The sequence below is a fragment of the Carcharodon carcharias genome, chromosome 2 (genome assembly GCF_017639515.1).
Source record: "Carcharodon carcharias isolate sCarCar2 chromosome 2, sCarCar2.pri, whole genome shotgun sequence".
NCBI lineage: Eukaryota > Metazoa > Chordata > Chondrichthyes > Lamniformes > Lamnidae > Carcharodon > Carcharodon carcharias.
In genome coordinates this window covers 24,733,142-24,756,842 of record NC_054468.1, presented here as the reverse complement: position 1 = coordinate 24,756,842, position 23,701 = coordinate 24,733,142, and the positions used below count along the sequence as shown (strand labels likewise).

The window sequence follows — 23,701 nt, the reverse complement described above, 5'->3', positions numbered from 1 at the left end:
AAAAATATATAAAAAAAAAATTAAAAATTATAAATTATTGGGAAAAGGGGGTGGGGATGGAGGAGAGAGTTCGTGATCTGAAGTTGTTAAACTCAATGTTGCAGCCTTCTGGACTTAACATTGAGTTCAACAACTTCAGATCATGAACTCTCTCCTGCATTCCCACCCCCTTTCAGATCCCCATTTTTCTCAATATTTTAAAACATTTTAAATATATTTTTCCTTTTGTCTGACACCTTTGGCAATCTCTTCTTTGCCTCTACCTGTCACTGGCCCTCTATCCAGCTCTACTTGTCCCACCCCTCTCAACCAGCTTATATTTCACCTCATTTCTATTTTTCTTTAGTTCTGATGAAGAGTCATACGGACTCGAAACGTTAACTGTGTTCCTCTCCGCAGGTGCTGTCAGACCTGCTGAGTTTTTCCAGCTATTCTTGTTTTGTTTCCTTCTATAGTTTACTGACTTCCAGTAACATTCCTCTCCGGTGAGGGACAGAACATATTGAATGGCAAATTGATTTTTTTCTGTATGCAAGCAAGAATTACATGAAGACCATGGTGTATTTTCAACAATGCTCTTTATCTTTATTGGAAGATCTTTGGTTGAACTACCAGTTGGCTTCGTAACCCATAGAATATTGCAACGCCTCGAGTTCTGCTGCTACTGGTTTGGTGAATTTCATTCTGTTATTTTTTGTGTTCCATTGTCCTGAAATCCTGAGATTTTTAAGCTACGAATGTTTGAATTTCAGGATCATTAATTTGTCTAATGTTCTGAGCTCAGTTGAGGGAGACATGACATGTGATAGCAGAAAAGAATATGTATGAAGTTTGAATAAATAAACAAGTCCACGATTGAGAAAAGGGTTTGAGCAGTGACAACTGATTTTCTTTCTTACCAGGGAGGGAGGGAAAAGAAATTAATTCTTGAAAATAGGGAATCAGTGGACTGAACGAAAGGGATGCTTGTAATGTAACAATCATACATGGAATTTGAATGAAGTGGGCTATTTCCTAATATTCTTATAATTGCAAACCTTAGATTGAATCTGGGACTTTATTGATCTCTCTGCCATGTACCAGAATCACAGAATTTTAATGGCACAGAAAGAGGCCATTCGCCCTATCGTGTCTGCACCAGCTCTTGAAATGAGCATTATGACCTAGTGCCATTGCCCTGCCTTTTCCCTGTATCCCTGCACATTATTTCTATTCAAATAATCATCTAATGCCCTCTTGAATTCCTCAATTGAACCTGCCTCCACCACACTGCCAGGAAGTGCATGCCAGGCCTGAACCGCTCATTGAGAAGAACTTTTTACTCGTGTCACATTTGCTGCTTTTGCATATCACTTTAAATCTGTGTCCTCTTGTTCTTGATCCTTTTGCGAGCGGGAACATCATCTCCCTATCTACTCTGTCCAGCCTGCTCATGATTTTGAACATCTCTATCAAATCTCATTTTAGCCGCCTTCTCTCCAAGGAGAACAGTCCTAACTCTCCGAGCAGAATAGTCCCAACCTCCAAACAATCTTTGTAACTGAAGTTTCTCAGCCCTCGAAATGCTCTTGTACACTTCTTATGCACTCCCTCCAGTATGTCCACATCCTTCCTATAATTTGGCGCCCGGAACTGTACACAATACTCCAGCTGTGTCTTATATAAATTCAGCATAACCTCCTTGCTCTTGTACTGTATGCCTCTATTAATAAAGCCCAGGATACTATATGCTTTATTAGCTGTTCTCTCCACATGTCCTGCCACCTTCAGTGATCTCTGCACATATACACCCAGGTCTTTCTGCTCCTGCAACCGCTTCAAAATTTCATCCCTTATTTTATATTGTTTGTCCAAGTTCTTCCTACCAAAATGTATCACCCCTCAATTCTCTGCATTGAACTTCATCTGCCACCTATATCCCCACTCCACCAACTTGTCCATGTCCTTTTTGAAGTTTACACACTCCTCCTCTTAGTTTACAACACTTCCAAGCTTCGTATCACCTGCAAACTTTTAAATTGTTCCCTATACCTCAAGATTTAGATCATTATTATGTATCAGGAAAAGCAAGAGTCCCAATATCGACCCCTGGGGAACTCCACTACAAACCTTTCTCCAGCCCCAAAAATATCCATTGAACATTACTCTCTGCTTCCTATGTTTCAGCCAATTTTGTGTCCACATTGCTCCTGTCCCCTTTATAGGTCATGGAATAATTTTTCTCAGTCTGTGTGGCACTGTATCAAATGTGTTTTGAAAGCCCGTGTACACCACATCAATAGCATTACCCTTATCGACCTTTTGTGTTACCTCTTCAAAAAGTTGCAGCAAGTTAGTTAAACACAATTTCCCCTTTAAAAATCCATGCAGCCTCTTCCTTATCAACCTCTATTTTTCCACGTGACTACTAATTCTATCCTGAATAATTGTTTCTAGAATCCTGCTCACCACTGAAGTTAAACTGACTGGTCTGTAATTGGGCTTATCCCTACAACCTTTTTTGAACAAGGGCATAATGTTTGCAATTCTCCAGTCCCCTGGCACCTACCCTAGTCTACAGAACACTGAAAAATTATGGCCAGTGCCCCTGCAATCTCCCTCTCTCTTTCCCTTCAATATTCTTGAACGCATCTCGTCCGGTCCTGGTGCCTTGTCAACGTTGACAGTCTATTCAACACTTCCTCCTTATCAATTTTGAACCCTTCTCGTGGCAGATTTTACTTGCCTGTCAGCATGGCCTGGGTAGCATCTACCTCCTTGGTAAAGACAGATGCAAAGTATTCATTTAATATCTCAGCCATGGCCACCTTTGTCCATGTGTAAATTCCCTTTTACATCCCTAATCGACTCTGCTCCTCCTCTTACCACCCTTTTACTATTTATATGCCCATAGAAGACTTTGGGATTCCCTTTTGTTGGCTGCCAGTCTTTTCTCATAATGCTTCTTTGCTTCTCTAATATGCTTTTTCGCCTCCCCTCTGAACCTTCTATACTCCTGGGTTCTCAATTGTATTTTCTATATGACATCTGTCATAAGTGCACTTTTTTTTCTTTTATCTTAATTTCTATCTCCTTTTTCATCCAGGGAGCTCTGGATTTGTTTGCCCTACCTTTTCCCTTTCGATAGTATATACCTTGATTGTGCCCGAACCAATTCTTTTTTTTAAGGTACTCCATTGTTCAGTTAGTTTTCCCCACCAATCTTTCGTTCCAGTCTCTCTAGCCCAGCTCTGTTTTTGCTCCATTGAAGCTGGCTCTTGTGCAGTTAATTATTCTCACTCTGAATTGCTTATGGTCCTTTTCTATTATCATCCTAAAACGTACAGTACAATGATCGCTGTCTCCTAAATGTTCCTCCACTGACGCTTGGAAATGAGGTGGGCCAAGGTAGATCAAGAACCAGGTCCAAGTCTTGTTGGATTGGACACATACTGCTGTAGAAAATTTTCCTGAACACAATGTAGGAACTTTTGCCCCTCTCCACCCTTTTCACTACCACTGTCCCAGTCTACATTTGGGTAATTAAAGTCACCCATTATAACTATTCTATAATGCTTGCATCTCTCATTTCCCTGCAGATTTGTTATTCTGTGTCTTTTTCACTAGTTGGCGGTCTATAGACTACACCGAGCAATGTAATTACACCCTTTTTGTTCCTTAGGACAGCCACCCCATCTCTCCTATCTTTTCTGAATTCCAGTACCCAGGAATATTTAACACCCAGTTCTGCCTGCTCTTGAGCCAGGTCTCTGTTATCGCCACCACATCGTATTTCCATGTGCGCCTGTAATTCCCCAATCTTACCTACTATATCCTGTGCATTCACCCACATGCATAGTTACCCTGATTTAGATTTTGTAACTTTCTCCCTCACCCTGATTTCACCTATTAACTTACTATTCTCTATAATAATACTGTGTCCCTCCCAGTATTTTGTGCACCCTGGTATTCCTCTTTAATATTATCTCATGGTTCCTACACCCCTGCTGAGTTATTTTAAAGCCCTCCCAACAGCACTCGCAAAACGCCCTGCAAGGAACTCAATCTGAGCCCTGTTCAGGTGCAACCCTCTGGCTTTACAGGTGCCATCTCCCCCAGAACCTGTCCCAGGACTCTAAAGCCCTCCCTCCTGCACCATCTTTCTATCCATGCATTCATATGCCTTATCCCCCTATTTCAGTACTCACTGGCACGTGGTACTAGGAGTGATCTGGAGCTGACTACATTTGATTACAGCTTGCTAATTTTCTACCTAGCTCCCTAAATTCTGATTTGGAGGGCTGCATCCCCCTTCCTACCTAAGTCATTGGTACCAATGTGGATCACGACCTCTGGCTGTTCACCTTCCCCCAGAAGCGTGCCTTGCAGCCGCTCTGGCATCCTTGACCCTGGCACCAGGGAGGCAGCATACCACCCTGGAGTCACGTTTATGGCCATAGAAACGCCTGTGCCCCACCTAACCAATGAATCCCGTATCACTATTGCTCTTTCTTTCTTCTTCCTCCCTAGCTGCCCAGCCAAGTTGCTTGTGGTACTACTAACTTGGCTTTGACTGCACTCCTCTGAAGAACCAGCACCCTCACCAGCTTCCAAAGCGGAAAACCAGTTTGTGAGCGGGACTCCATCCTCCATCCCAAATTTATCTGCCTACTTTCCTTGGACTGCCTGGTGTCACCCATTTCCCCCTCTGTCTCCAGACCCTTAAGCTGCGGTGAGACACCTCTCTACATGTAGTGCTCAGCCCTGCAGATGGACTCCAGCTGCCACTCGGACTCTGAAACACAGAACTCAAGTTTCTGCAGCTGGCAGCACTTCCTGCACATGTGGTCATCTTGGACTTTCCACTTGACTGAGTTGCCCTGCCATGTCTTAACTCTACTTCCATTGTTAACTTTATTCTACTTTGGATTATTTATATTACTTTATGATATGGGCCCGAAATTTCCCTTATTCTTGGTGCTTCGCAGTTAAATCCAAGTGCAGTAACTTCTTTAAAAGTACTACACTTCTAATTTACTCACCAGGTCCTACTTACCAAAGCCACTGCCCTTCTTTCTGAGGAAAGTTAGGAAAGGAAAGGAGTACCTTCTTCCTCCTCACCGAACTCCCTCAGTAACCTCTGCTCTCAAACACTTGCCACTTGTGCTGTTTTTATAGTTCATCTGCTGTCCTCTAGGTGCTGCTCACTGCCTGTCCCAGCGTCGTCCTCTCGCGTGTTCCTCTAGCATGTGTGCAATGTGTACATTTATCCATTGAGCTATGTCAATTTTTTTTTGCAGGTATTGGTTAGGTACTGTCACTTCATGGGAAAGAAATGTGATACATGTGCACATCTGAAATGTTTTAACTGAATTGGTACCAACATGAGATCTAATCCATGACATTGAGTCCTAATTTATATTGAAATACACAATTCAGACTAATTTTACATTGGTAAATGGATGGTTCATTTGCGATGAATTGTAACCCCATTTATCACAAAAAATGGAATTGTTTTATTCTGCATGGGGAGATGGTGGCATAGTAGTATTGTCAGTGATGAGTATTCCCGGGTTTGAATCCCACCACGGCAGATGGTGAAATTTGAATTCAGTAAAAGGGAATCTGGAATTCAAAGTTTGATGACCATGAAATCATTGCTGATTGTTGTAAAAACCCATCTGCTTCAATAGTGTCCTTTAGGGAAGGAAATCTGCTAGCCTTAATTGGTCTGGCCTACATGAGACTCCAGAAGCACAGCATTGTGGCTGACTCTTTAAATGCCTTTGTTCAGAGGGCATTTAGGGATGCGTAATGAATGCAGGTCTAGTCAACGACACCCATATCGCATGAACGGACTAAAAAAACATTTCCAGCCCACCCCCCACAACCCCACCCTTTCAGAAGTTCGGTAAGGATATTGCATTTCTGATCAGAGAATTTAGTTGCAACACCAATTTTTGGAATTTCAGTAATAAGAAATAAAATCAGTTTTCCACATTTGATTGAAGCCTATTCATTAAGCTAGTTTTAGAAAAACAGGCCCCATGCTGTGCCAGAGTGTGAATGCTATTATGGAATAAGCATTATATCTCAGATAAATCAAATCCTGTCTTCACAATCCAAATGGTTTGGGTGATGGGCCAAGAGTCTGAAGCCCTGCCTCTTGCATCATGCCTCAAGCCAATATTTCTACTTCACATGGGATGACACTGAGGGCAATGCAGAGATTGCTATCTTGACATCCTTTTAACTACCTCCTTACTCCTGAAAATTTAACTGTAGGACCTCCAATATCTGTCCCCTACAAGTCACAGGTGTTGATGTGTACTACAACTTATGGCTCCCTCCCCTCCCCCGTCTGAATGTTGGATGGCCTGGAATGTACAATCTAGGAAATACACTCATCCTGTCTTCTCCGCAGTAACCCCAGCTCCCCTCGACTTGGAAATCCTGAGCTAAAGCTGGCGGGACTGGAGACGCTCCTGCACGCACAAACTCCCCCAAAAACATTGCAGTGACTTGAAGATCCTACATGATGCAGGAAATGTGAGCACCAGGTTTCCGATACCATCTATTATGCAAATCTCCCACCCCCTTGCCATTTTTACAGTCTAGTTAGTCACCTGTTCAGAGGCATTAATTAAAAGTAATAGTTTTAGACATGGCCTGTGCTTTTACTGTTATTAATTCGCTTACTGTTACACTAACCCCACTTGAAGTTTTGAATTTCCTAGTTCAAAATTTGACTGCCCAAGGGAAAATGAGGAATACCCATCAAGCAATCATTTCCCTGCCTTCTTGAGATGCCACACTTGATTATTTTTGAATGCAGCATGTCCGTTTGGCAACCACAGCCCACCCAAGGGGCAGAATTTTGCACTTGGGGACGGTCAGGAAGCTGACCGCTGCCTACGATTGGCACTGCACCATGATTTTACACTGGCAGGCCAATTAAGGCCCGCCCTGCATGAAATGTGAGCAGCAGCGCTGAGGGAGGAGTGCGAGCCTGCCAAGCGCGAACTTTGCGCATGCGCGCAAGTGCGCACTGCATAATCTCCCTGAGGCACAGAACTGCCTCAGGGTTGAAGGGGTATAAAAAATAACAAGTAAAAATGTAAAAAAAAACATGTCCCCTCATGTGACTCTGTCCATGGGTGAGGTTTCTAAAAAAACTGAGGGCCATTTCGCCTGCCCACCAACCGTTAGGTTGGACGGGCAGCGAAAATTTTAATTTAATTGATAACAATGGCCCTAACAGGCCTTTTAATTGTCGGCAGGCGCACTGCTGGCTCGGTGCGTGCCTGTCGACTGAGCTATTGCGCGACTGCGCGTTGAAGGCACGCCTGGCTAACCTCAGCATGTGTCATTTCACGCTTGAGCAGGTTGGATGTGCACCTGCCCGCTGAGCGAAAATTTCTGCCCCATCTCCTTTATTCCTCCCACCGGTGGTGCTCTTGGTTATGCTCATTTATCCTGTTCTCGCACTTGGGCCTGCTCGGAGTTCCTGCCGGTCCTGCTTTCCTGAGACCCTGCCCGCTCGCCCGTTCCTGCTGCTGGTTGCATCAGTTTAGAATTTTGTAGTTTCCCTTTCCTAAAAATCAAGTTCAATTTGCAATTTTCTAATTTGAAAGGGATAATTCCTGAATTGAGAGTACCTTGGAATATTATGACTAAAGCACCTGAAATTTTCTCACCTGCTCCCTTTATTGTGACAAATTATACATCTCATTTTTAGACCCATTCTATCGCTTAGCCCTCCTTCTTCGTATTTTCTCTTTTTTCCCTTTTCCAGCATTTCTCCACACCAAACACTGTCCCTCGCCTAAAGAATGGAGAGAAGCTGGATTCCAGACTTGAAAGTTGGCTGTTGAGGGGTGAGAGAATTACTTGTTGATTGTCCTTTGGATTCCTCTTGTAATCCAGAGTATTGGATTAATTCCTGCCATATTTCTGGTGTCGTAACTGTAGTTAGCACATAGTGCTAAATGCAAATGACCTTCCTCTTACTCCTTGGTACAGCACGTTGTGTTGTTGAAAACTACAAAAAATGCAAATGGGTCTTTATTTTTAGTAGACTATAAAAATAATTTTTCATTTCGTTTTAAATATTCAGCCATTTCCACGCTTAGTAACTCCCTTGAATATAAGTGATCAAATTCCACATGCCTCATTTGAAGTATCATATTTGATAGTTTTTAGAGTTTTACAATGCTTGAGCAATTTCTCTCAAATTTACAGACTTGTGTGTAGAATTCTGATCTCCCGGTTTTTGTTTTGACCTCTGCAGTTGTAATATAATCTTGAGAGAAAATGGATGGTTTCACTTGCTGCATATTTGTGCTGCCCTTATAATTAAGATGCACAAAATGCAGTGGTGACTTTGTTCAGCCTTTAATATAATAATCCAACCACTAGTTAGAAGTTACTGTATATGGAAATACTAGTGGTTAGTGTAACACTTCTTTCTTGATTGTAACGTTTATTAAAGCTGCAAAAAAATTTGCTCTAAGCTTTATATACCAAAAAGGCATTTCAGAAAATTACCATGCTTTGTGGCTGTGTATTTTGTTGATTATCCCAATTTTTAAGTAATGAACAGTCTCCTGGTCTTCATATTTACAGGAGAAAACTTAATCATGCAACAAAAGTAGCTGACAGTTTTTAGCAACACAGTTCAATTAAATGTCGAAGCTTTCTTTCCATTTATACTACACAATTGTTTGCAGTGAAATAATGACGAACAGCGTTAGGTTTGTGGCAACTCAGGAACAGCTGTGCATGATTGAGAGCAATTGTGCATGTATAATCTTTTGTTAGTCATGTTTGACTTTGCTATTACAAGGATTTATGTTGCAACTTTGGTTAACCATGATTGGTATTTACTATCAAACTCTGCATGTGGCTTAGGCTAACTATGGAGTGCCAGTAAATTGAGAACATTGAATCAGAAGAGAGAAAAAAAAAAATTAACAGAATTTTTAGTTTGTATTGGATTAAAAATGATATTGCTAGGGAATGTTCAGTTTATAGAGGTTAACTCCCAGGGCACATACGATGCCTTTTCTTAACTTGAGACCAGCTGTTTGATTCTTATTTCAGATTGAATATCCTTTATCTGTAAGTCCGAAAACTGAGCACATCCAAAAGTCGCACTTTTCTTGAACCTTATCTGTGTTTAGCACAGGAAGTCTAGTTGTTTGCCTGCTCTGTTTACCTTTGCGATTCTTGCAGTGAACATGTCAAAAAGAAACTTCTAACAGGTATCCTGTATTCATTATTCAGTGATGCACTTACTTTTCTGGCTATTTTGCATACTTTAGACTAAAGCCTAGGCTTGGGCTATTGTCATGGAAGTTTACATGCAGTATCCGAAAATCAGAATGATCTGAAATCCGAAATGCAGTCAGCCCCAAGGGTTTTGGATTAAGGATACTTGACCTGTACAATAGTAGTGATTTTGAATAGCAATTGTTGAAACGAGAGACGTCATTTCATATCATCGCAAGGAGCTCCCTTCATGATGATGGAATAATTCATGTCACTGGGGATGGGGGACACAGGGAGGTCCGTGGCACCCAAGTTGTTAGCATCAAAATTGCTTGTTTATGAAAGTTACAAGAAATTTGAGCCAATGGAAAAAATCTCCAAGGATCGTTTGATCGAAATCCGAGACCACCAGTAAATATATTTTCAATAAAAACAATGGCTGTTTATACTCAACAGCAGGCATGGGGTAGATGGCTATTTTGCCATCCTGATGTAAAACTGGCATTGCAGATTGATTTCTTGATATGGAAACTAAACAGCATGATTTTTATTCCAACTGATTTCAGTAGCAATAGTTTCCATGACAGCTGGCTGATCCAGCACACTGGCTTTACTCCAGGGGTGGCAAGTTGGAAAAAAATGGCATGGCTTACACATGTTTCTAAGGGTCGGACAAATTTGGAACATAAATTAGGAGCAAGTTGCTTCTGAAAAGTGAGATAGTGGACATACAACTAATTGACACTCTGGGTATATCTTTATTATTTGTCATAGTATCAGCTGCACTTTAGCGGGTTACACTCTGGCTTTTTAAGTCAAAGTTGTGGGTTCAAGTCTTAGTCCAGAGACTTGAGTACAGAATCTAGGCTGACACTGAGTGTTGCACTGTTGGAGATGATGTCTTTTGGATGAGGCATTAAACTGATGCCCCATCTGTGCCATCAGGTGGACGTAAAATATTCCATGGCACTGTTTTGAAGAAGAGTAGGTGAGGTCTCCCTGGTGTCCTGGATAATAGTTATGTTTCAATCAACATCAGGAAAAAGACAATTTATCTGGATGTTACCATACTGCTGGCAAGAAATTGCTGTGTAAATTGACTGCTGTGTTTTGTACGTTACAAAAGTGACTACACTTTAAAAGTACTTCATTTGCTGTAAAGAACTTTGGAACATCCTGTCTTCGTAAAATCTGCTATATAAATGCAAATCTTTTTTATATTCTCATGAAATGAAGCGTGTAGGAAAATTACTGACAGTGTAAAAACTATTTGGTTCATGCAGTTGTCAGCCATGCCTTAGTTGGTAGCACCCCTTTCTGAGTCCGAAGGTTTTAGGTTCAAGTCCCAAACCCAGCCCTGAACCCAAACATGAAGGCTGACACTCCAGTGCAATGCTGAGAGAGTATTGCACTGTCAAAGGTGCCATCTTTTGGGTGAGATTTGAAAGTGAGATCCATCCGACCCCTCGGATATTAATGATCTCATGGGAATACTTCAAAGGAGAGCAGGAGAATTCTCCCCACTATCCTGGCCAATGCTCTTCCCTCAATTAACACAAGAATATTTTATGGTCATTATCACATTGATATTTGTCGAGCTTTCTTTGTGAAAGTTTGCTACTGTGTTTCCCAAATACAATTTTGCCTACACATGGTGTTTTGTAATGATTTGTGGTCGTGAAAGGCACTGCATGAATGCAAGTCTTTGTTTTATATTAAAATAAAGTTCTTTGGTTTGCAATTGTGCTTTGACTTGCTAAGATGCTTTTCCAATCTGTCTTTTGTAAATACAGGAAACCATAACTTGGTACCAATGATATGCTGCTATAGTGGTATATGCAGCAAAGATTCTATGTAACAGCCCTTGATCGTGCTGTCTTTTGATTAGATTACAGCAGCATAAGGTGTACTCTAGATAATCGGGATGTGAGTGACCTTAACCGTGACAATATCTGCTACAGAACCTGAAATTTATAACATGAATCATAGAAGAGAAAGATCTGAACGAGTTTAACAAAACCTATTGTAATAAGATAAAAGGTAAAGCAACAGTGCTCTCTGTGGAGAAAAAAAGCTGGATTGTTCAAGAACACGCCTTTTCTGAAAGAATCTATAATGTCCTTGACATTGCATGAAAGTTTGAGTTAACCCGAAGCCAAGAGCAAAATTAAATTGCGACGCTGCAGTTCTCTCTGTGAGCTTGCTTTGGATGATGGTTTGGAAGAAATTGTGGCATTAAACCCTACAGCTATACTTTGCAGTTTGTTGGCAAGCTGCTGCTGTTCAGTCTATAATACAAGAGGCTCCAGTAAAATAGTGAATAAATTGTTATTTAGCATACACATACTGTTAGTGGATGCAATGTTTTGAGAAATTAATCAAATTTCTTGAATTTCATATCTATGCTTTCCCAAATTAAATAGGTAGGACTATCTTGGGCAATTATTTTGCTTCCAAGAGCTAAACAAATCTCACAGCAGTCTTTTATCTTTTTTAGAGGATTTCTGACATACCTTTGTCAAATCCATTACGACTTTTAAATAATTTAATTTGTAAACCAAGCACAAGTGTAAGAGTTGGGCACCTAATTGGCGGATCTCACTTAGGATAAGTCAAGTTTTTCTTAAAGATATAAAGTGTAGAGTATAATGTATAAAAACTACTGTTAGCAAAGATTGTTTTGCTGCAAAACAATTCGAAAGATGTATACATGTCATTGATAGGAGCACCTGTTTTATTTTCCTCTTAGTTTTGGATTAACGGGAAGGTGGGCTGGCATAGTAGTAACGTCACTCGTAATATAGAGTCTCGGGCTAATGCTCCGGGGACATTGGGTTCACATCTGACCATCGCAGTTGGTGGAATTTTAAATTCAATTAACAAAATCTGGAATTAAAAGCTAGCCTAATGGTGATGATGAAAACATTGTTGAATGTTGTAAAAACCCATCTGGTTCATGAATGGCATTTTAGAAAATCTCCCATCTTTATCTGGTCTGGTCTACATGTTGACTCTTAAATGCCCCTGAATTGGCCTAGTAAGTGTCTCAGTTGTATCAAACCACTACAAAATCCACCAAAAGGATTGAAACTGACAGACTACCTGGCATTGACCTAGACACTAGAAATAACAACAATGGCAAGCCCAGCCCTCTCGACCTTGCAGTTCTCTTTAAGAACACCTAGAGGCTTGTGCAAAAATTGGGAGAGCAGACCACAGACTAGTGAAGCAACAGCCTGACGTAGTCATATTCACTGAATCATGCTTTATAGACCCTGTCCCAGACTGCAACATCACCATCCTTGGATTATGTCCTGTCCCACCGGTAAGGCAGACCCACCAGAGGTAGAGGCTCAGCAGTATTCGGTTGGGAGGGTGTTGACTTGGGAGTCCTCAGCATTGACTCCAGTCATGGGCAAGGAAACCTCCTGCTGATTACCACTTACTACCCCCCTTCTCCTCCCTCCAGCTGATGAGTCCATACTCTTCCATGTTGAGCAATAATTGGAAAAAGCACTAAACATGGCAAGGGCACAGAACGTACTCTGGGTAGGGGATTGCAATGTCCATCACCAAGAATGGATCAGTTACACTGGTACTGACAGCCAGCTGAGTCCTAAAGGGTATAACTGCCAGACTGGGTCTTTGGCAGGTGGTGAGGGAACCAAGAGGGAAAAATCTGCTTGACCTCATCCTCATCAATCTTACCTGTCACACATGCATCTGTCAGTGACCATATAGGTAGATGTGACCGCTGCACAGTGCATTCCTGTCTTTACTTTAAGGTTACCCCCATCGTGTTGTGTGGCTTACCACCGTGCTAAATGGGATAGATTCCGAACAGATCTAGCAACTCAAAACTGGGCATCCATGAGGTGCTGTGGGTCATCAGCAGCAGACTTGTATTCAGTTGTAACCTGCAGTCTCATGGCTTTGCATATTCCTCTACCATTACTGTCAAGCCAGGGGATCAACTATGGTTCAATGAAGGGTGCAGGAGGGTATGTCAGGAGTAGCACCCAGGTATATCTAAAAATGAGGGGTCAATCTGATGGAGGTGCAACATGACACAGTGGAAGCAGCATGTGATAGAGCTAAGGGATCCCACAACCAATGGATCAGATCTAAATTCTTCAGTTCTGCCACACCTTGTCGTGAATGGTGGTGGGCAATTAAACAACTAACTAGAGGATGAGGAGGCTCAAAGTATCCTCATCCTCAAAGATTATGGAGCCCAATGCATCAGTACAAAAGACCAGGCTAAGCATTTGCTGTGACCTTCAGCCAAAAGTGGTGAAATGATCCATCTAGGCCAACTTCTAAGGTCTCCAGCATCGCATGTTAGCCTTCAGCTAATTCGATTCACTCCACATGCTACCAGGAAATGGCTGAAGGCACTGGACACTGCAAAGGTTACAAGCCCTGACAACATTCAACAATAGCACTGAAGAATTGTGCTCCAGAACTAGGCGTTCCCCCAACTAAGCAGTTCCAGTACAGTTACGACATTGGGAGGAGGTACAACCTACTTCCCAATGTAGAAAATTGTCAAGGTGTGTCCTGGACATGCACAGCAGGACAAATCCAACCAGGCCAATTATCACCCCATCAGTATATGCTCTATCATCAGTAAAGTAATGGAAGGGGTCATTGAAGGTGCTATCAAGTGGCACTTGCTAAGCAATAACATGCTCACTAGGACTCAGTTTGGGTTCCACAATTGCCACTTACCACCTGACCTCATTTCAGCCTGTGGCCAAACATGGACCAAAGAGCTCAACTGCAGAGGTGAGGTGAGAGTGACTGCCCTTGACATGAGGCAGCATTGACTGAGTGTGGCATCAAGGAGCCCGAGCAAAACTGGAGTCGATGGGAATTAGTGGGGGAAAGCCATCCACTGATTGGAGTCATACCTAGCACAAAAAAAGGTTGTGGTTGTTGGAGGCCAATCATCTTGGTTCCAGGACATCACTGCAGGAGTTCCTCAGCAGTGTCAGCTGCTTCATCAATGAATTTCCTTCATCAGGTCACAAGTGAGGATGTGCAGTCATCAGCAAACAATGTTCAGCATATTTGTGGCTCTTCAGATGTTGAAGCAGTTTGTGTCCATATGCAGCAAGATCTGGATAATATCCAGGCTGGGGCTGACAAGTGACAAGTAACATTCACACCACACAAGTGCCAGACAATCTCTCCCTCAAACAAGAGAGAATCAAACCATCTCGCCTTGACATTCAATGGCAATGTCATCACTGAACCCCCCCCCACTATCAGCATCTTGGGGTGGGAGGTATGTACCATTGACCAGAAACTGTACTGGCCCAAATGGATTGTGGTAACTCACCACCTGACTCCCCAAAGCCTTTTTACTGTCTACAAGGCACAATTTGGGAGTGTGTTGGAGCACTCTCCTGCCAGGATTTGTGCAGCTCCAACAATGTGCAAAGCTCGACACCACCCTCTACAAAGCAGCCCACTGGATTTGCACCCCATCCAGCACTTAAATATTCACTCCCTCCATCACTGACAAAGTAGCAGCAGTGTGTACCATCTACAAGACGCAGTGCAGCAACTCACCATGTCTCCTTCGACAGTATCTTCCAAACCTGCAACCCATGCCACGTTGATGGACGAGGGCAGCAAATGTATGGGACTCCACCACCTGCAAGTTTCCCTCCATGCCACAAGCCGTTCCTTCACTTTTGCAGGGTCAAAATCCTGGAACACTCTTCCTAACAGCACTGTCTGTATACTGCACTACATGGACTGCAGTGGTTCTAGAAGGTGGCTTGCCACCACCTCCTTGAGAGAAATTAGGTATGAGCAATAAATGCTGACCTAGCCTGTAACACCCACATCACATGAATGAATAAATAAAAAAAAAGTTGTTGATGTACTTTCTCTCAGTAATGGATGGAAAGTTGCATTACCTGCGTCATTCACTTACTTGTGTCTAGTTACTGACCAGTGTTGGTTTTATGGAGGAGATGGATTGTACTCCAGTTCCCCTCTGTCTGGGGCGTCGAATTAATAATGATCAAGTTCGACCTTCCACTTTCTCAAAGGCATAAAGTTTGGGATTGATATGCAATCATGTGCTAAAGGTCCTACCTGGCTTGCTGTATTCATGTGGCGTGTTTAGAAGTGGAGCTGAGATTGAATTTTGAAGAGCTGGAGAGAAAGCTGCCGAAAGAGTAATACCAAGTTCAGAGCTGCTGAAAAAGCCATTGAAACGGAAAGCATATAAACTACAAGTAAATCACTGGGTGAGTCAAAATGGCTGTTAATTCCACCCCCCCCCCCCCCCGAATCCTGTCGAAAAGAAAGGCGATATGTGGCAGAACTAGCAGTTTTTTTCACTTCCAATGACAAAGCGACCAGATTGCAACATATTTAATTAACAAACCATAGCCAACATGAGTAGTAACACAACTCTGTTGGGGAGAAATTGTTACAAATTGTATTCCACCCTAAATCTCTCTGAAGAGCAGAAAAAAAGGCACATTTTGAAGGCACACTTTGAACCTCAAGTTAATGTAACTTATGCTATGTGTTTGATATCAGGGCTCAAGATGATGAGTGTCTATTGATCAATATATGACTGCAGTAACAACTTGCAGAACCATCTGAATTCGGGCAACTTAAAGATGATCTCATTTAAAAATAGGATTGTCTCAGGCATAGGAAATCCCGCAATGAGAGCAAGTCTACTGAGAGGAGAAACCTAATCAAGAATGTGATCGATCTGTGCAGAAGTTGTAAAACGTCAGCCTAGAGCATATCTATGGCAGAACAGACTAGGCTTTGCATTGTGCTGATAACAGGCATTCCAGGCTGAAAGAGCAGAACAATTACTGACAAAGGGCAGGATGCAAATACTGCTGAGGACATCACACAAAAGAAAGGAAGGCTTGTCCAGCATGGGAAAAGCAGTGTTTTAACTGCAAGAAGCCAAATCATTTTGCGCACAAGCATTTGGATAGAAAGAAGCAAAACAAAACTATACAGATGGCCATTGGAGGGATATCAACCCAAGAGCCTGATGAGTCACTGTACCATACAACAGGTTGGTTCTGTCAAATAAAGAGGTGATAAATGGTTTGTGACTTTTAGAATGATGACCGCAGAAGGAGAGCATCAAGTGAACGCTAATTGTCAAATAGACACTGATACGTCATACAGCATCATGACCTTCACAGACCTTTGCGAATTGGTTTAATATGGTGATCCAAAATTGGAGCCCTTGAAAGTAAGTTTCAGACTATATGATGGCACGATGCTTGTACAGAGAGGACAAATTAATGAGAGCCTTATGCAATGGCAAGAATGAAGACCTGGAGTTCCAGATCATTGATAGTAAGCCAAAGCCACTCATCTCAGCCAGAGCAAATCTAAAGCTTGGGCTTTACCCTAAACATGCCAAAAGAGATTTAACAGCATGTCACAGCACATTGAACCATTGACTGCTGAACAGATCCAAGAGGAGTACAAAGATGTGTTTACAGGTTTGGATGTCTTTCTGGGGAATAGCACCTCCAAAGTAGATGAGATGTAAGACCAATTCAGCATCTGGGAAGAGTTCCAGCTGCCCTCAAGTCCAGCCTAAAAAAATCAAGATAGAGCTGGAAAAGAAGGGAGTAATCAAGAAAGTAACAACTCCTACAGACTAGATTAGCAGCATCATAGCAGTGAGACAACCAGGAAAATTGAGAGTATGCATCGGCCCAAAGGATCTAAATAAAGTATTGAGATCTCACTATCCTATGCCAACCATCAAAGGAATTTTGCCACAATTTGCCATGACAAAGACCTTTACCCTAGATGCAAAGGATGGTCACTGGCAAGTGAAGCTGGATGATAGCCGTTTTCTAACAACATTCTGGATGCCCTTTTGGAGGTACAGATGTTTACGTATGCTATTTGGCATTTCCACAGCTCCAGAAGAGTATCAACATAGGCAACATGAGATAGTCAGTGATCTTCCTGGAGTGGACGCTATGGTGATTGACCTGCTAGTCTACAGATGTGGAGAGACAATGGAATCATAGAAACATAGAAAATAGGAGCAGGAGTAGGCCATTTGGCCTTCGAGCTTGCTCCGCCATTCATCATGATCATGGCTGATCATCCAACTCAATAGCCTGCTCCCGCTTTCTCCCCATATACTTTGATCAGAATCTTGTGTGACTACTTAGAGAACAGATAAACCTGAAACTGTACAAGAAAAAACTGCAATTCAAAATGCCTGAAGCCAAGTATATAGGTCATGTCCTGACAGCAAAAGCCCAGATCCTGAAAAGGTGAGAGCTGTAGAAGCGATGCAGCATCCAACAGGTGCGAAAGAAGTGCAACGATTTGTTGGATTTGTGAATTATTGAGCAAAACTTTTGCTAATATTTGCCTGTGTGTGAACCATTATGCCAGCTCACTGCCAGGATATGCAGTGGTAGTGGGGCACAGAACAAGCAGCATTCACTAAAATCAAACAACTGGCGACAGTGCCAATGCTGAAGTACTATGATGTCAATGATGAAGTCACCTTGCAGTGTGATGCTAACATGACAGGTTTTGGAACAGCCCTCATGCAGCAAGAACAACCAGTTGCATTTGCACAGTGGGTGTTAATGCAAACTGAACAGTGCTATGCTCAGATTGAGTGTGCGCCTGGCTATTGTATTTGCTTGTGAGCATTTTCATTAATACCTGCTTGACAGAGACAAAGTGACAATGGAATTTGACCACAAGCCACTTTAAAGCGTTGCCTCAAAATGCTACTATCTGCTCCAAAGTGTTTACAAAGAATGTTACTTCATTTACAGAGATATCATCTGGACATACAAGCAAGGGAAACGGATGTAAATCACTGACGTGCTGTCGAGAGCAGCACTCCTTGTGAAGAAAATTGAGAATGCTGAAAGAGTATGAAATCTTCCAGATTCAATGTGAACCCAGCAGTTTAACGTGTTCTGGAAGTTATTAACTTTGCAGAGACATTGAATCTGGCAGACAAGTGCCTTGCTCAAGTCAACTGCCCAACAAGATGCAACTCTCCAAGTGCCGCAAGAAGTAGTGATGAAAGAATGGCTTGAGAGCATCAAGGATACAGTTGTGATCACGAGCGTGTTAGGCATACAGGGATGAATTAACAGCTCAAGATGGCATCTTGTACAAGGGAAATAGTCATTATCCCTAAGGAGGTGAGAAATGCTGAAGCACAGCCATCCAAGTCATCAAGAAATTGAGTCGAGTCTGAGGAAGGCAAAATAAGTGCTCCACTGGCCAAACATGAGCAATGAAATTAAGAGATCACATCAGCCACTGCTTCGCTTGGCACTCATTACCCTTGTACTGCGTACCAAGTGAAGCAAGCTAGAGAGCCACTGATACTGCACGACATCCCAGACCATTGATGAAGCTGGGAGTAAACATCTTCGCTAGCAGGAATGGATTATTTTATTGCTGTAGACTACTGTTGTGATCACTAGGAGTTAGACCTGCTGAATTCAATGGCTATTGGTGAGATTGTGAAATGCTTCAAAGCACACTTCAGTCCGTTACAGCATTCCAGACATTGTTATGAGTGACAATGGCCCTCAGTTCAGGAATGAAGAACTAAGTTGCTTCAAAAGTGATTGGGAAATTTAAAGTTACACACCATCTCCACCCTATCCCCCTTTGAATGGAAAGGCTGAGGTGGCCCTGAAAATTGCCAAAGGGATCAAGAAATTGTGCAAATCCAGCACATTTGTATACAAAGCAATCCTTGAGTGGAGAAACACCTCGACTGAATGCATAGAAAGTAGTCCAGTACAAAGACTAATGTCACATTGCACCCAAGCTACTCTTCCATTAGCAAAAAAAAAAACACCTGAAGCCCGAAGTAGTGACAGACATAAGTGGGAAAATTCAAGGTGAAACCTCAAAGCCAAATTTCATTTTGACAAAACCGCTGAACCGTTGCCAGAGTTGAGCATTGGTGAACCAGTCGGGGTACAAACTTCCAGTACTCAACCGTAATCAGCCCACGTGGAAACTTGGGACATGCATAGAGCAGTTGTCACCTCGATTGTATGTGGTGGACATGAACAACCAAATATACTGGCATAACCACAAGCATATAGAAACGAGAAAAGATGTTCCTTTGCTGCAGATCAGGAAGATGAGATCTCACCAGCTGCACAGAGTACAAAATGATCATCACTCACGAAGGTCTACTGGTCCCATTCAATGGAAATGGAACAACAGCAACAACAATTACCAAGGCAACTAGCGCCACGGTAATGACACACTCCCCAGAGAGGGTACATCACCCAGACAAATAGCCAATGAGAACACGCATGTGTACCATTAAGAGACCTGCACAATTTAACAAGTATGCAATGTATCTGCAGAGACTGATGAGAATAATAATTTGTAAATGCATGAGTACAGTGGGTGCGTAGTGGATAACTTGGGTAACTCAGTTGCATATAGTACATGCAAATTTGCCTTTTGTTCCTTTATGAAAAGGGGGGTGTTTGGGATTGAAATGCAGTCATGTATTAAAAGTTCTACCTGGCTTGCTGTAGTTATGTGACCTCTGCCGTGAGGCACAGGCTGGGGGGCAGCCATGTTACATTGACTTCTACTAGACATTGCACGAGAAGCACGCTGCTCTTTGAACTTGTAACAACACTGATGCCCACATCCCATGAAAGAATGAATAAAAAGTTCATGTAATCTCAAGTCACAAATTCCTTTGCAGGATATGTGGCATGTAATTTTAAGCTGGCAAGTTCTTCATTGTGTCATGACCACGGATCCTATCCCCGAATTACCTATGGGCATATTGAACTTTTAAGTAGGACATCTGTTTTTTAAAAAAGCTCATACAAGCAAAAGCTAGCTGAGACTGTAAGTTAACCACTTGCTGGAAAATTCCTGTGGATTACTTGACCAACTAGTTCAGAGAACGGAATGTTGCACATATAAGGTGTGACTGGCCTACTTCAGACAGATGCACTTCAAAGGAATAGATACAATGCTAACTGAACTGTAATCTCCTGTGGTTGTGAAGATCATGGAAAAATGATTACCATCTCAGCCGAAACCACCATTTGTAATATCCCAGACTATGAACATGAACTACATTAGAAAGAAAACAGATCTGGGCGAAAGACATGTTTGTTTCTTTCCTTCCAGGAATACATAAGGAAATGGGTTTAAAAAAAGCCAGCTGCATTCCTACTTCTGCGTGCTAGTCTGATGTTCTGTTCTGGCGTGTGTGTGCACGCTGCGACGGTCACAGCTGAAGAACACCAACTGGGTATCCCTGCGCTTGCAGGTGGAAAAACACTTGTGACTTGTTTCCAGCAGAGAGAAAGTCAGCAAAGTCACAGTTGAAAAGGAAACAGGGCAACTCCTTTCAGAAAATTTGCAGAACTAAGAATCTCCAAACCAACTGCTCAGTTGCCACAGTCAGTGCTACCGGAATCACCCCAGCTATCTGCTCCTCACAGGCAAGCCAATGAACTGATTTGTAAATCATTTTTAACTTTTAGTTTTGGACTCTCTTTCCAATGTATTGCATTTTTATTATTTTTCCTCACATTTAGTAACCAATAAACTCACCCTTTCTTTGACTCGAGACAGCCTGGTTAAATTGGCTCTCTTTAAATCATAAATACATGTGGACTGGGAAAAGGTATTAACGAGGGAAGGGATCCTTTTCAACTTAACCTTGTTGCAACCAACCAAGGGGGTTGAATGAAGGAGGGGATCCAGTTCATCCCTCTTCACCTGCGAGTGTAACAAATTGGGCACCTCATCTGGGATCATAAATTGGGGGAACCTTGCCTTTTATAGCAATTAGTGCAAATGTGGAGAAATTAAATTTAAAACATTGCCTTTTTTTTGGCCCCATTCAGGGCATGTTGCTTTGTTTTTTCTTGGCAATACATTTAGGTATTGCTTTCTTTTAGATTCTGCTTGTTATTAATTTCACCTGTGTTCTATGCTTGGGTCATAGCTAAGCTTTGAACTGAATCTCCAGTAGGATTTTTGAGTTTTTGTGACCTAGATTTTTCAGTTGCAATGACGAACCTTCTGTGGTTGCCATTCTTGCTCTGAAACTGACAGCAACTTCTGGTGTCTATTGATATATGTTTAAAAGTAGGAATCCAAAAGCTATTAGTGGATCCCACTCCACCACATGGTGCACTATTGAAATCTTTGAAGATGACAAATCAGTGAATTTAACTAATTTCTATGAAAATCCACTTTTACACAATTTGCATTCTGTAAAAACCCTTAAGTTATGACTTATGAGATTTACTGAGTTTTAATGATGTACTAAGTGATAATTGATTTTAAACAATCTCGATGACCCTGTAATGCAAATTTTATATTTGTACAGTATCAAGTTTCTCCTTCATACTAAAAATTTCACAATTTAATAGTTTTGATAAATTGTTTCATAATTCAGTTTATACCTTAATCCCATGTGAATGTCTTAATCTGTATTTTGCTTTCTGTTTGGTTCTTAAAATGTGAATGATAAAACCTTATTTTTCCTGGTTTGCTGTCTGAGAGAATTCTTCAATATGATTACTTGATGACACCACTTGTTGGATGCCAGGGATCCCCTATAATAAGTGCCAGAATGAAATTGACAGGAGATTCATGCCACAGAAATTGTTAGATCTTTGCGGGCAGCTTTCTTTGAAGTGTGCCTTGATTTTTGTGCACAAGTTCTGGAGGCAGACTTGAAACCACAGTCTTCTGACTCAGAGACAGGGCTGCTGCCAATTAGCCACAGCTTTATAATTTAGAATAACAAAAGCTCCTGTAATTTTGGGTATCTAGTAGTTTAAAAATGTATTATGTGAAGAAGTATTTCTCATGGGCAGCTGAAATTCATTTGATAATAGCAGGAAATTGGTATTTGCTGTTGTTGGTGGCAGTAAATGTTCAAGAAGCTGTGTTAGAGCAGATGAAATTATAATGAGTCCTTTTTTCCTGTGCCCCACAAGGTAGTGAATGTAACTGTTGTTGAAATGGCTAATGTATTTTTACCTGCTGGACCCTTTCATCAATAAGAGATAATGGACACCCAGCAAACAATTCATTGAAGTGGGATGCCTTCTTCTGGTGCACCTTTTGTTGATGGCTGTTGAGGCCTATGTTTGAGAGGCAGCTTCTGTCATAAGTGCCGCACATGAAGCTGCCAAGTGATGAAGTGTTTTCAGTGTTGGCGCCTTTTGTCAGACTGCTGTAGCAGCTGGTCGTCATGGTAGTGCACATCAGATCATAGGCGGTGTCACCATTTCCCTCTCACCAGCTAGTGACTCCCAGGTGCGATAATTGATGTTTAGCGGCTTCATCTCACCACTGCAAGAATCCTTGAAGTGGAGCCTTGGTGCCCCGCTGCTTGTCTGGCTATGATTATAAAATACTTTTTTAACCTCTAGTCTACTGAGGAAGTGCTAGAAATTAAATGATACCACATAGGTTCAACACTTGTCGTCTTTCATAAGAGCGGAAGGTGGAACCTAATGCAATCTAATCAATCTGGGGGCAGTGTTGATTAATGAATACTATGGTGACAGGTAAGTGTTAATTGATGATGGCTGTATGCTGTACCACAGGAGAAAGCTTGGTTGAGTGCTAGCACTCTCCTTTGAATCAGAAGCCCTCACCAATAATTCCAACCTTCACTTGTCTTTTACATCATGTGATTGGTCCCATGCTCAAAACTTCCTTTTGATGTACTACAATAAAATCATTGTGACCATCTCTGGTCAAAAGCTGTAAGGGGAAAAGAAAAGGTAGTTATGGTGTCTAAACAAACTCTTCCTTCTCAAATTTTGTTTTATGTCTCCAAGTTCTCTTCATACTTAGTTGATTACTGTCCATTACCCAAAACATACCTACCCTCATCTTCTCATCTTTTGCTTCATGTCTTATTTTTTATTTGATTAATATCACTTTGGTGTCCTGTTTTATCAGACCTGATCATTGGGATTATTCTAGTTTATAATTGCACTAAATCAGTTTATATCAAAGGAACTTTTTATTCAATTACTATTACTGAGTACCCCACTATCAGCATTCAGGGGGTTACCATTGACCAGAAACTGAAAAGGACTAGCCATATAAATACTGTGGCTACAAGAGCAAGTCAGAGGCTAGGAACGGTGCGACACAAGTAACCCACCTCTTGACTCCCCAAAGCCTTTCCACCCTAGAAGGCACAAGTCAAGAGTGTGATGGAATACTCCCCACTTGCCTGGATGAATGCAGCTCCCATAACACTCAGGAAGCTTGACACCATCCAGGACAAAGCAGCCCACGTGATTGGCACCACGTCCTCAAACGTTCACTCCCTCCACCACCGACGCACAGTAGCAGCAGTGTGTACCACCTACAAGATGCACTGCAGGAATTCACCAAGCCTCCTTAGACAACACCTTCC

At 41.9% G+C, this 23,701-nt stretch overlaps 1 protein-coding gene across 3 annotated transcripts in view; it reads left to right on the top strand.

The window, feature by feature from the left end:
• Positions 1-23,701, top strand: part of dipk2ab (divergent protein kinase domain 2Ab) — a 240,686-nt gene that overhangs the window by 44,645 nt on the left and 172,340 nt on the right. Inside the window, exon 1 of one of the 3 annotated variants that reach the window (XM_041175714.1) lies at positions 20,561-20,747. The exons of the other annotated variants lie outside the window; for them this stretch is intronic. The gene's annotated coding sequence lies outside the window, so the exon portion shown is untranslated. Of the gene's footprint in view, positions 1-20,560; positions 20,748-23,701 lie in introns of those variants that run through there. 3 annotated transcript variants of the gene reach the window in all.